The sequence below is a fragment of the Dendrobates tinctorius genome, unplaced genomic scaffold (genome assembly GCF_039654945.1).
Source record: "Dendrobates tinctorius isolate UK_male_01 unplaced genomic scaffold, ASM3965494v1 ptg000009l, whole genome shotgun sequence".
Taxonomy (NCBI): domain Eukaryota; kingdom Metazoa; phylum Chordata; class Amphibia; order Anura; family Dendrobatidae; genus Dendrobates; species Dendrobates tinctorius.
Window position 1 is genome coordinate 24,979,177 of NW_027361677.1, and position 14,688 is coordinate 24,993,864.

At 50.2% G+C, this 14,688-nt stretch overlaps 1 protein-coding gene across 1 annotated transcript in view; it reads right to left on the reverse strand.

The window, feature by feature from the left end:
* Positions 1 to 14,407, reverse strand: part of MPHOSPH6 (M-phase phosphoprotein 6) — a 355,239-nt gene extending 340,832 nt beyond the window's left edge. Inside the window, exon 1 of the mRNA XM_073585082.1 lies at positions 14,274 to 14,407. The gene's annotated coding sequence lies outside the window, so the exon portion shown is untranslated. The remainder of the gene's footprint in view (positions 1 to 14,273) is intronic.
* Between the last annotated feature and the right edge of the window lie 281 nt (positions 14,408 to 14,688).

Genomic DNA, 14,688 nt, shown 5'->3' on the forward strand with positions numbered 1-14,688 from the left:
ACAAAAGCACTTCATAAAACGCATGCGTTTTCCCGGTAACACGGTGTGCGTTTCCGCTCAGGAATTTTCTGCATGAAAAATGCTACGTGGGCACATAGCCTTAAAGTGACCAACAGGACAATGAATCAAAACCATCTCACAGCGATACGAGCAAGAAGGAAAGGGATAGCGAATGCGTTAGAGGACATTTTCTCCACAATCATCCAACCTCAACCCAATGGAGATGGTTTGTGATGAGTTGGATGCAAAGTGAAAGCATCTGAAGAAAGGTAAAAGAAAACAGCACTTAGAGAGTGGGTGCAAATCCCTGAAGCCTCCATCCAAGCAGAAGGTACAAGAAAGGCTGAGGTGGGAGTGGAAATGATGTGGTTGATATGGATGATGAATGTAGTCCATCTACTAAGACATGGATGATGAATACAGTCCATCTCCTAAGACAAGGATGATGAATGTATTCCATCTCCTAAGAGAAAGATGATGAATGTATTCCATCTCCTAAGACATGGATGATGCATGTAGTCCATCTCCTAAGACATGGATGATGCATGTAGTCCATCTCCTAAGACATGGATGATGCATGTAGTCCATCTCCTAAGACATGGATGATGCATGTAGTCCATCTCCTAAGACATGGATGATGCATGTAGTCCATCTCCTAAGACATGGATGATGAATGTATTACATCTCCAAACATATGGACGATGAATGTAGCCCATCTCCTAAGACATGGATGATGTATGTAGTCCATCTCCTAAGACATGGATGATGAATGTATTACATCTCCTAACATATGGACGGTGAATGTAGCTCATCTCCTAAGACATGGATGATGCATGTAGTCCATCTCCTAAGACATGGATGATGAGTGTATTCCATCTCCTAAGACATGGAAGATGAATGTAAAGTATACAGTACAGACCAAAAGTTTGGACACACCTCATTCTAAGAGTTTTCTTTATTTTCATGACTATGAAAATTGTAGATTCACTCTGAAGGCATCAAAACTATCAATTCACACATGTGGAATTATATAATTAACAAAAAAGTGTGAAACAACTGAAAATATGTCTTATATTCTAGGTTCTTCAAAGTAGCCACATTTTGCTTTGATTACTGCTTTGCACACTCTTGGCATTCTCTTGATGAGCTTCAAGAGGTAGTGTTCAAACTTTTGGTCTGTACTGTAGTCCATCACCTAAGACAGGGGTGGGGAACCTTTTTCCATCCGGGTGCCATTTGGAAATTTCTACCATCATTCGAGGGCCACACAAAAATGATCACCTTGAGGCTGTGTACCCACGTAAGCGTTATTTTTGCGTTTTTTTTACCAGCAAAAATGCTTAAAAGAAGCATTCCATTCATTTTAATGAATTCAGCACTTTTTGTGCATATTGATGCGTTTTTTTCCACGAAAAAAACGCATTGCGGTAACAAACGTAGCATGCTCATTAATTCTAGCTATTTTCTATGAGACTGGGGATGCGCGGGAAAACACGCAAAAACGCGCAAAAAAAACGAGCGTTTTCTGGGAAGGAGTCCGGTTTTCATGCAGATTTTCTGCATACGTGGGTACATTGACTAAATATACAGCGGTAATTTTCAGGCTAACAATTAGTTACGGTAACTCACCCTTAATGTGACGGCTGGAGCTGCTTCTCCATCACTGGGGACTATATATATCACAGGTGGTAGGATTTACAGTACTCGGGGGGATATACACTTTCGGGGTAAATGCAGCAGCTGTGGGGGAATATATAGCACTGGGGGGACAGATCACTGAGGGGTGACACGAAGATCACAGGGGTGCACATAGCTTTGGGTGACAGATCACAAGGGGCACATGGGAGCGCAAACATCACAGGGGGTACATAGCAGGTGGGCACATAGATAACATGGGGCACAAAGCTGGGAGCCACAGATATCACAGGGGTGCACATAGCTGGGGCCACAGAGATCACGGGGGGCACATAGCTGGAGGGCACAGATCCCCATGGAGGCACAGAGCTGCGGGCACGCACTCACAGAGATCGCTGACTCTCTGGCAGCATCTCCTCTTCCGGGACATGTGGATGGGAGAGCATTGGGCACTAGTCCCGACCACCCAGACGACATCATCATGTGCAGGGCAGGCAGCGTTTTGTAATGAACGCTGCGTGCCTGTGCACTTGGGGGTTAAAGGGTCGGCAGCTGACAGGATACAGCAGCCGCCCGAGCATTGAGGATTCCAGGGACCTACCCGCGGGCAGCATGAAAAGCCACTGCGGGCCGCATGCGGCCCGTGGGCTGGAGGTTCCCACCCCTGACCTAAGACATGGATGATGAGTGTAGTCCATCTCCTAAGACATGGATGATGAGTGTAGTCCATCTCCTAACATACTGACGATGAATGTAATCCTGTGATGTCACGGGAGACTGGATACTCCGCCTCCAGCAGGGTGAATTTCTATGACACCCGTGACCCTGGATACACCGCCTCCAGCAGGGCGAATTTAAACAAAGAAACGTGCAGCCGGATACACCGCCTCCAGCAGGCGAATTTCAATAGTTACACATGTATCTGGATACACCGCCTCCAGCAGGGCGAATTTACAGAGATAAGGGAAACACCAGGGAAACCGATACAATGGAGGGCCCTGCAATAGGGAACGGGGACGTGGAGACCTCCTGCACTATCCTGAGTCAGTGTCTCTACACTCCTGACGGTCCCTAGGCAGGTTCCACACCTGGCGACGAGCAGGATACCTAAAAACCCTAGCTCGCCCTGCACCTATCCCTTTCTAATGAATTGTACGGTGGAGAAACTAATCCCACCACTGCACTAAAACACACATAAGGAAAGTTACAAACATAGAAAAAACACTTAGCTTTGCTCTGTTGCTATTGCTCCCAGCAACAGAGTCCAGCACCTGAGTGCAGCTTTCCTCCTGAATAGCTGCTACTTCACCAAAGCTTTGTCAGAGCTGCAAGGAACTCCTCACTGTTGCTCCTTCCACACCAGGACTCTGACTGAGCTGCAAGGAACTCTTCTCTAGCTCCTTCCTCCACCAAGGATGGTTGGAAATGACCAATATCACCAACAGTGAGTGAGACCACCTGACTCTCCGTTATAGGCAAGAGCCAGAGCAATCACACCTGCTAGTGATTCCCGTGTAATAATACTAGCCACCACCGGGGGCAAAACTAGAACTAAAGACACCACTGTGTAATGACCCTAATGGCCACCGGGGGCAAAACTAACTTTAAGCAACCAGCTTAAAGGAAAAAAAGGTTACATGTGCTTTTATCTGTCACAATCCAGCATGGATCGTGACAAATCCATTTCCTAACACACGGCCGATGAATGTAGTCCATCTCCTAAGACACGGCCGATGAATGTAGTCCATCTCCTAAGACATGGATGTCCATATAAGGCCTCTTTCACACTTCCGTTTTTTACAATCAGTCACAATCCGCCAGGTTTTGAAAAAAACGGATCCTCAATTTTCTTTTGAGGATCCGTTTTTTTTCCCCATTGACTTGCATTAATGGCGGATTGTGACGGATTGCTGTCCGTTGCATCCGTTCTCTCTCTCTCTCTCTCCCCGGCCAGCAGTTCCTTTATTTCCTCATTTTCAGGATCCGTCTGAAAACGGATCCTGTGCCATCCGTTCACATCAGTTGAGAACGGATCCGCTTCTCTGACTTTTTGGCGGATTTGAACTGATGCAAAAAAATGAAGTGTGAAAGAGGCCTAACAAACCATGTAAAAACGGATGGCTACAAAGACAGATACATGTTATCTGCACTGATACATTGTAAAAATCTCAGAGCAGCTATTTTTACACCTCTCCTAACCTTCCCCTTTAAGTACATATGCTCCATAATATCATCTGCAGCTGCTTTATCTGTGTGATGGCCTTTATAGCAGCTGCGGAGCTGCACACAAGAATGGAAAAATTTGTTTTTTTACTTCTTTTCTTTTTTTCAAAGAAATCTCTTAAAAGGAACCAGTCACCATAAAAAAGATCTTTCTAATCTGCTGACATGATGACAGATCAGATGGAGCCGGACAGATATCATTTATTGTAGAAGGTTTCCATATAATTTGCAAATTATTGCATGGGCTTAGGAGTCCAGTGGGCAGTGCTAGTCAATGACTGGCAGTGTGCTTATGACCTTTCCCACGCACTGGACTCCTAACCCAGAATAAGCAGAGATGGAAATGAATAAAACACAAGTTAGATTGAATATTTTATGGGCAGCACGGTGGCTCAGTGGTTAGTGCCGCAGCCTTGCAGCGCTGGAGTCCTGGGTTCGTATCCCACCAAGGACAACATCTGTGTTTGCGTGGGTCTCCTCCCACACTCCAAAGACATACTGATAGGGAATTTAGATTGTGATCCCCATCGGGGACAGTGATGAAAATGTGTGCAAACTGTAAAGCGCTGCGGAATATGTTAGCGCTATATAAAGATTATTATTTTTCCAGAAAACTATATTATCTATCTGCTCATCTTTTCCTACAGGAAAAATAGAGCAATAGTTCGACAAGGTCAGGGGAAATTTTGGGTCGTTTGCATTGAAATATAAGGAATGAGTAATTGATATACTGCTCTGTGCCTCCTTTACCTCAGGACAATAATGGCGCCTTCCCCTAATAGTGGCTTGTGGGGTTGGGTTCTGGAGATGTTCCTAACGCTGCCACATAAATATTAATGTAACCCTTGCTAGGCGTGAATCGGTTCGGGATTCTAGAAGTGATTGTATCTTGATACATTGTATCCATTGAATGTTCTGTCACTTGGATCTGGCTCATTGTGCAGAATCTGTTGGCGATTCTGGTCAGGACCGCGATGGGGTGGAGCGATGGTTTTACTGGGGTCCCGTTCTGAGCAGAATTTTAAATTTGTTAGTTCTGTTCACTTTTCCTTCGGGGGATGGGGCGATAGTTGCTGCCTGGGAGAGTACATCGTGTCTGCCATGCCAGCTTTGCAAATGAACCAATTATGTAACCGTCAATTGTTCCAAGAAGTTTTGCGCAGAATACACGGAATTCAGCACAATGGCTGCTACCTGGGAGAATAGCGGAGAGGGTAAAACCATAACGAGAAGTCAAAATAGACTAGAAAGACTATGTAGTGAAGCACAGTGAATTTTTACCATGGGTCACATAGAATTTAGAGCCACTCTGCACAAATAAAATACTATGTTTTCTTCTTGGTCACTGGGTGCTGAGAGCCGGATCCGGAGTGATTAGCCTGGTGGCTGCATTTTTAAATGAATGGTCTTTAATGATATAAAAAAAATTGTACCTCCCATCAATTGAACTCCAGATGTTGGACCCAACCCTTGCTTTAAATAAAACCACCCCCGAAGAACACAGAGATGTCACTTTATCTAGGGAATCGGTAATCTTTTTCATTATACCATGGGTAGCGTAAAATATCAAGTTCATCACAGGAGGAAGAGTCTGATCTTTTTAATCAGCTCAGCCTGATGGACTGGTCTCTTCATCTTTGTTTATAGTCAAGCCACCAACTAATCAAATCAGACTCTTCTCCCCCTCCTCTCCTCCCCTCTGTCATGATCTCAGTGCGGGTTTGACTCGCACACGTGGGGTTAATGTTTGGAACCAGTGCTGATGACTGGCATTTCTGGGGTTAAAGGTTGTGATCCCGATGCAGGCTTACCTGCACACCTGGGGCTATGATTGTGGCCTCTCCCTGGTTCTGGGGGAGGCTTCTTATAGCCTCAGGACGCTCCCAACCCTGTCAGTTATACTCTTGCCCTTGGCATTTGTGTGGTGACCCCTGAGTGTGTTTGTGCTGTGTTCTGGTTACTTGATAATCTGTGTATGACTCGGTCTGTTCTCTGGATATCGCTTTGGATTCTGCCTGGTACCTCCTATGTCTGTTTGGTTTTGATCTCTGCTTGGCCCTGATTATCCACTCTGTCTCCTCCCTGGTACTGTACTGTGATCCTGTGTATGACCTTTGGCTTTGTCTGACCTCCCGTCTGTTTATCCCTCCTGTACCTCGTTTAGCACTGCTTCTGTACTCAGGACACGCGCACTGGCTCTATGAGCAAGTGTAGTGCGGTGTCTCTGACATTATAACTGACCCTTTCAGTTTTTTTTGTTTTTTTTTTCTGAAGAAAAAAAAAAAAAAAAAAAGTGTGTGTTATCCTCATGGATCCCATACAAGCCTTGGCTGATCAGGTCAAGCACCTGACCCAAATGTTCCATAAGCTCAATGTCGAACAACGCACGATGGCCCATACCCAGCAACAGTTGGTGGTTACTGTGCAGGGGGCTGTCGATGCAGGGGCTTCTAGTTCTGAGGGTAGGGATGTGTCATTAGCGTCCCCCAAATCTCCGGTCAAATTATCAGACCTTTTCTCAGGGGATAAAAAGGAGTTCAGGTCTTTCAGAGAAGGATGCAAGCTTTTTTTTTCTCTAAGGCCCCGCTCCTCCGAGGATGAGTTCCAGAGGGTGGGGGTCATTATTTCCCTACTTCGGGGGGCTCAGCAAGCACGGGCTTTCTCTCTGTCTTCCTCTGCTCCTGAACGTATGTCAGTGAACGCATTCTTGGAGGCCCTCGGGCACATTTATGATGAACCTGACCGAGTGCGATTGGCAGAGGACATGGTGATGAGTGTCTGTCAGGGGAAACACACAGCTGAGTGGTTTTATTCTGAGTTCCGCCGCTGGGCGGCAGAGGTCTCTTGGAGCGACGCCGCACTCCGAGGACTCTTTCGCAGAGGCTTGTCCGAGCGGCTGCAGGATGCCTTGGCGTTACATCCCCCACCTAACTCTCTCGAGGACGCCATGACCCAGGCCGTCCGGATGGTCCGCAGGCTGCGGGCCAGAGGGGTGATGCAGGTGGATACTCCATTATTCCCCAGTGGAAAAGAGACTGCCCCTGAGCCCATGGATGTAGGCGCCCTCTCCCTGAAGGATACGGAGAGGAAACGCCGGAAGGACAAGCAGTTATGCTTTTACTGCGGTAAAACGGGACATTGGAAAAGGGAGTGCCCGAATTGCCCGTCTTCAAACCCAGTCGGCGGGAAACGACTAGGTCTGGGTAGTCAACGGGGAGGCTGCTCAGACCCTCAGGTACCATTTTCCTCGTTTTCTAAAGTAGTACTGCCTGTGGAACTGTTTGTGGATGGTAGTTCTTTTTCCTCTACAGCCTTTGTGGACTGCGGATCATCTATTAATCTTATTGACTCCCAATTGGTCACACACTGCAAGATAGGGACAGTTAGGCTCAAGGTTCCGATCAAGGTGATGGCCATTGACTCATCTCCCCTCACTAAGGAGGGAATTCGCTTTATGTCTGATGTGTTTTCGCTCAGAGTGGGCGCTACTCATGTGGAAAACATAAGTTGTTTTGTGCTGGACAATCTACCTGCAGGGTTGGTGTTGGGCATGCCCTGGTTACAACACCATAACCCAGTTATTAACTGGAAAACGGGGGAGATTGTACAATGGGGGTTTAATGATTTTGAGTTATATGATAAAGCCGCACGGCTGGTTGAACCTGTTAAATCTGTGTCTGTCATCTGTCGAGCTGGAAGGTATTCCGGAATGCCTAAAGGACTTCGAAGATGTATTCTCCGAAAGCGAGGCCGAGACGTTACCGCCACATAGACCCTTTGACTGCGCTATTGAGCTGGTCCCGGGGGGCTAAATTACCCAAAGCCCGTCTGTTTAATTTGTCCGGTCCTGAGCGCTTGGCTATGAAGGAGTACATTACTGAAAGTCTGCGCAAAGGACACATACGTCCTTCAGTCTCACCTGTGGCGGCAGGTTTCTTTTTTGTAAAGAAAAAAGATGGCGGGTTACGTCCCTGTCTCGACTTCCGGGAGCTTAATCAAATTACTGTACGGAATACGTACCCCCTTCCGTTGATTCCCGATTTATGTAACCAACTATCAGGGGCAAAGTGATTTTCTAAACTGGACCTTCGGGGGGGCATATAATTTGATAAGGGTCCGAGAGGGGGATGAATGGAAAACCGCGTTCCTCACGACCGAGGGACTATTTGAAAATTTAGTCATGCCGTTTGGTCTTACCAACGCCCCTGCCATATTTCAGAATTTCATCAACGTGGTATTCTCGGATCTCATTGTTCGTTTTGTCGTTATCTACTTAGATGATATTTTGATATATTCCCCCAAGTATTCTCATTTGGAACATGTACGAACTGTGCTCCAAAGGCTGAGAGAAAATCATTTGTATGCCAAATTGGAAAAATGTGTATTCTGTGTACAAGAGTTGTCCTTTTTGGGGTTAATTGTATCCGGTGAGGGTTTTCGCATGGACCCCAAGGTGCAGGCCATTGCGGATTGGGTGCAACCCCGAGATCTTAAGGGTCTTCAGCGCTTCTTGGGGTTCGCCAATTATTACCGCAAATTTATCCGGGGGTTTTCGCAAGTGGTCAAACCTCTCACGGATCTAACATGCAAAGGTGCGGATGTGAGAAATTGGTCCTCGCTCGCAAAAGCGGCCTTTGCGACGCTGAAAAAATGTTTTATGTCTGCTCCTGTGTTAGTGCAGCCAGATCCGTCCAAACCATTCGTCGTGGAAGTGGACGCCTCTGAGGTGGGGGTGGGGGCGCTGTTGTCCCAAGGGCCTGCCACTCTAACCAATCTCAGGCCATGTGCTTTCTTTTCCAAGAAGTTCTCTGCTGCGGAAAGAGATTACGACGTAGGCAATAGAGAGCTTCTTGCGGTCAAATTGGCGTTTGAAGAATGGAGGCACTTTTTGGAGGGGGCCAGTCACCCGGTTACGGTGATCACGGATCACAAAAATTTGTCGTACATTGAGTCTGCTAAAAGACTAACGCCCAGACAAGCCCGTTGGTCACTTTTTTTTTCCCGTTTTCAGTTTACAATTACATTTCGTCCAGAGTCTAAGAATGTCAAGGCTGACGCCTTATCAAGCAGTTTTTAGCCGGTGTCACCCCCTGAGCCACCGTCCTCCATTCTTCACCCTGGGGTTGTGATAGCAGAGGTCTCATCTGAATTGGAACGGGAGATTCAGGGGGCCCAGTCGCAGGCCTCGGCGGCCAAGCCGGAGGGGAAGTTGTTTGTCCCACAGGAACTTCGCCTGAAACTCTTGCAGGAGTTCCATGAATCCAAGCTGAGTGCTCACCCTGGTATTTCAGCCACACGTCTGGCGGTGGCTAGGATCTTTTGGTGGCCTACCCTTGGTTCGGACATAAAAAAATTCATTGCTGGTTGTGGGGTCTGCGCTCGTTCTAAAAGCTCTCATAGCCGGCCGGCAGGGGAGCTGATACCCTTGGCAGTGCCCGAAAGGCCATGAACTCACTTATCCATGGATTTTGTTACCAATCTCCCTCCATCTAAGGGTAATACAGTGATATGGGTAGTGGTGGACAGGTTTTCTAAGCAGGCTCATTTCGTACCCCTGTCCGCACTACCGTCAGCTGAGACGTTGTCCAGGTTGTTTGTGCAGCATGTGATCAGGTTGCATGGGGTACCCCTGAATGTGGTGTCTGATCATGGTGTGCAGTTTGTGGCTAAGTTTTTGCGTGCTTTCTGCAAAAAATTAGGTATGTCTCTGTCCTTTTCGTCTGCATACCATCCTGAGAGCAATGGGCAGACGGAGCGCACTAACCAGTCCCTGGAACAGATCCTCAGGTGTCTAACCTCTGCTAGACAGAGTGACTGGTGCGATGCGCTGCCGTTAGCTGAATTTGCCTTCAATAGTCGGGTGAGTCAATCCACTGGTAGGTCCCCTTTCTTGATTAACTATGGGTTCAGTCCTCATTTCGGTGAGTTTTCTCGTCTGGATTCGGGGTGCCCCGGGGCTGAGGACTCTGTTCAGCGGTTAAAAAATACATGGGCAGAAGTCCAGCGGCGTATATCCAGGTCTCAAGGCAGGTATAAGTATTTTGCGGACAGGAAACGAACACCTGGTCCCATGTTTCGGGTGGGAGAGAAAGTTTGGCTCTCCACGCGAAACATTAAGTTAAAGATTCCGTCAGCCAAGTTGGGCCCCAAATTCATTGGCCCGTACAAGATTGTGGAAAAAATCAATCCAGTGGCGTATAGGCTGTGCCTTCCACCCTCTTTCAAGATCCCTAACGTCTTCCACAAATCTCTACTGAAACCTTTTGAAGCAGTCCGGGGAGACTCCGAGTCTGCTGCTTCTCCTGTTTTGGTCGAGGGGCAGGTGGAGTACGAGGTTGGTCATATCGTAGATTCCAGGTTGGTACGGCGGTCGGTACAGTACCTGGTTCATTGGAAGGGATATGGACCGGAGGACAGGTCCTGGGTGCCAGCCCGGTTGATGCATGCTGATCGCCTGGTACGGGCTTTCCATGCTAAGTACCCGGGCAAGCCTGGGGGTCCAGAGGCCCCCCGTTGAGAGGGGGGTACTGTCATGATCTCAGTGCGGGTTTGACTCGCACACGTGGGGTTAATGTTTGGAACCAGTGCTGATGACTGGCATTTCTGGGGTTAAAGGTTGTGATCCCGATGCAGGCTTACCTGCACACCTGGGGCTATGATTGTGGCCTCTCCCTGGTTCTGGGGGAGGCTTCTTATAGCCTCAGGACGCTCCCAACCCTGTCAGTTATACTCTTGCCCTTGGCATTTGTGTGGTGACCCCTGAGTGTGTTAGTGCTGTGTTCTGGTTACTTGATTCTCTGTGTATGACTCGGTCTGTTCTCTGGATATCGCTTTGGATTCTGCCTGGTACCTCCTATGTCTGTTTGGTTTTGATCTCTGCTTGGCCCTGATTATCCGCTCTGTCTCATCCCTGGTACTGTACTGTGATCCTGTGTATGACCTTTGGCTTTGTCTGACCTCCCGTCTGTTTATTCCTCCTGTACCTCGTTTAGCACTGCTTCTGTACTCAGGACACGCGCACTGGCTCTATGAGCAAGTGTAGTGCGGTGTCTCTGACACCCTCCTCACCCGCACTCCTCTCCTCCTCACATGCTCTCCTCCCCTCATCACCTGCACTCCTCCCCTCCTCACATGCTCTCCTCCCCTCCTCACCCGCACGCCTCCCCTCCTCACCCGCACTCCTCCCCTACTCTCCTCCCCTGAACTCCTCCCCTCCTCTCCTCCCCTGCACTCCTTCCCTCATCACATGCTCTCCTCCCCTCATCACATGCACTCCGCCCCTACTCTCCTCCCCTGAACTCCTCCCCTCCTCACATGCTCTCCTCCCCTGCACTCCTTCCCTCATCACATGCTCTCCTCCCCTCATCACATGGTCTCCTCACACACACTTACTCTTCCCTTCTTCAAGCACTCTCCCCCTGCCTTGCACACATGCTCTCTTCCCCTTCCTTGCAAGATCTCTTCACCTTTCTCACAGACTCTCCTCCTATCCCACATTTCTCTCTTTTCTGCTCGCTCACTTTCTTCCCCTCTTTAGGACACTCTTTCTCCCCTTTTTACACTTTCTTCCTCTTCCTCACATGCTCTCCTCCACTTCCTTGCAAACTTTCCTCCCCTCCTTGTAGGTTCTCCTACCTTCCTTGAAAGGCTCTTTTCCCTTCCTTGCATGCTCTCCTTTCCTCGTAGGCTTTTCTTCCTTCTTCGCACACTCTCCTCTCCTTCCTCACACACATACTCTTCCACCCACTTAGAACACTCTCCTCCCCTTCCTTGCACACTCTCTTCACCTTTCCCACAGACTCTCCTCCTATCCCGCACTTTTCTCCTTCCACCTCGCTCACTTCCTTCCCCTTCTTTGTACACTTTTTTCCCCTTTCTCACATGCTCTCCTCCACTTTCTCGCACACTTTCTTCCCTTTCCCACCACTCTCTCCTCCCCTAATTGCAGGCTCTCCACCCCTCCTTGCAGGCTCTCATTTCCTGGCAGGCTCTTCTCCCTTCATCACATGCTCTCCTCCCCTTCCTCACACACATACTCTTCCACCCTCCTAGAACATGCTCTTCCCTTTCCCCACATGCTTTCCTCCCCTTTCTCGTACACTCTGCTCCCCTCTTTTCTCCCTTCCTCACAGACTCTTCTCTCTGCCCTGGATTTTTTAAGCAGTATCTGTGTTCTTTTCCTCATTTCTGGCCTGTTCTCCAAACGCCCGGACTCCTATCTCCGTGCCTGGACTCTTTTTCCCTGTGTCTTATCACAATAACCAGATTTGCCTTTAAGGACAGATTCTCTTTAAGCCATTTTTTTCCCTACTGGTTTGCATTAGTAAAATTGCACAACCAGTGATTAGCGTAGACATGGGGCCACCGCCACTGTCCCGCCCAATGGACGGCATGCACCTAGATCTGACCATCTCCCAGCTAATACTTCATGCCGTACCTACAACTATTTAATGTTGCTCCTCACATGAGATCACAGGACATTTTAGAACTGCAGGAAATTGACTCATTACAGACATGACACAGTAAAAGGTAAAATAACGGGATCCGCCCCCCCCCCCCCAACTTAACAGCGACTTTCCAGGTGGGCCTGCTCCTTTATCATCACAGTGAGCCGGATGACCCCGATTACACTTTGCGCAATTTATCTATAAGTGACTTTAAGGCGCCAGCCAGGGTCAGCGCATTCTCCGAGCAGCCAGACACAGGGTATAATGTGACTTCCATCTACTTCTTGTACAATGCAGACAGATAGTGAAAGGCAGGAATGCAGGAGGATGATATGAGCCTGCCCCTGAGGGAGCGGAGGTACTCACAGTTATGGCCCCTGAGGAAGCAGAGGTACTCACAGTTATGGCCCCTGAGGGAGCAGAGGTGCTCACAGTTATGGCCCCTGAAGGAGCGGAGGCGCTCACAGTTATGGCCCCTGAAGGAGCGGAGGCGCTCACAGTTATGGCCCCTGAGGGAGCGGAGGCGCTCACAGTTATGGCCCCTGAGGGAGCGGAGGCGCTCACAGTTATGGCCCGAGGGAGCGGAGGCGCTCACAGTTATGGCCCCTGAGGGAGCGCAGGCACTCACAGTTATGGCCGCTGAGGGAGTGGAGGCACTCACAGTTATGGCCCCTGAGCGAGTGGAGGCACTCACAGTTATGGCCCCTGAGGGAGCGGAGGCACTCACAGTTATGGCCCCTGAGGTACTCACAGTTATGGCCCCTGAGGGAGCAGAGGCACTCACAGTTATGGCCCCTGAGGGAGTGGAGGCGCTCACAGTTATGGCCCCTGAGGCAGCGGAGGCGCTCACAGTTATGGCCCCTGAGGGAGCAGAGGCACTCACAGTTATGGCCCCTGAGGGAGTGGAGGCGCTCACAGTTATGGCCCCTGAGGCAGTGGAGGCACTCGCAGTTATGGCCCCTGAGGGAGCAGAGGCACTCACAGTTATGGCCCCTGAGGGAGTGGAGGCGCTCACAGTTATGGCCCCTGAGGCAGTGGAGGCACTCGCAGTTATGGCCCCTGAGGGAGCGGAGGCGCTCACAGTTATGGCCGCTGAGGGAGCGGAGGCGCTCACAGTTATGGCCCCTGAGGGAGTGGAGGCGCTCACAGTTATGGCCCCTGAGGGAGCGGAGGCACTCAGTTATGGCCCCTGAGGGAGCGGAGGCGCTCACAGTTATGGCCCCTGAGGGAGTGGAGGCGCTCACAGTTATGGCCCCTGAGGGAGTGGAGGCACTCACAGTTATGGCCCCTGAGGGAGCGGAGGCGCTCACAGTTATGGCCCCTGAGGGAGCGGAGGCGCTCACAGTTATGGCCCCTGAGGGAGCGGAGGCGCTCACAGTTATGGCCCCTGAGGGAGCGGAGGCGCTCACAGTTATGGCCCCTGAGGGAGCGGAGGCACTCACAGTTATGGCCCCTGAGGTACTCAGTTATGGCCCCTGAGGGAGCAGAGGCACTCAGTTATGGCCCCTGAGGGAGTGGAGGCGCTCACAGTTATGGCCCCTGAGGCAGTGGAGGCACTCACAGTTATGGCCCCTGAGGGAGCGGAGGCGCTCACAGTTATGGCCCCTGAGGGAGCGGAGGCACTCACAGTTATGGCCCCTGAGGGAGCGGAGGCACTCACAGTTATGGCCCCTGAGGCAGTGGAGGCACTCACAGTTATGGCCCCTGAGGGAGCGGAGGCGCTCACAGTTATGGCCCCTGAGGGAGCGGAGGCACTCACAGTTATGGCCCCTGAGGCAGTGGAGGCACTCACAGTTATGGCCCCTGAGGGAGCGGAGGCGCTCACAGTTATGGCCCCTGAGGGAGCGGAGGCACTCACAGTTATGGCCCCTGAGGGAGCGGAGGCGCTCACAGTTATGGCCGCTGAGAACTAGCGCTGCCCTGTTATAGCCATGTTGTCTTGGCGCAGGTAATATTAGAGGTCTGTACCTTCAGGCTGCCATTTTCCCACCAGCTGTAGCCTGTGTGTGAGGAGACCCCTGTGCTGGTGGAGGCTCAGTGCCGCACTGTCTGGATTGTGACCCCACGTGACGCCGGCGTCAGTCTCACACATTGTTCATCAGCCAGAGCGGTGTGTGGAGGGAGAAGGAGGAGGAGTCACTGTGAGAGACAGCTGGGAGAGCCAGTCAGTGCTGAGCCACAGGAGGGCGGGACTTCCCACCAGCCAATCCCTGCTTAGCGCGGGCTCCTCTCCTCAGTCACAGTCAGGAGCAGCGCAGCCCCCGGGTGAGGAGTGTGACTGAGCCTGTGTGACGTGTATGGACGGTGTGATGACAGGCTCCAGCCCCTGCAGCAGACGCTCCGTCAGTCATACTGTCAGCACATCACTGAGGACGCTGCTATG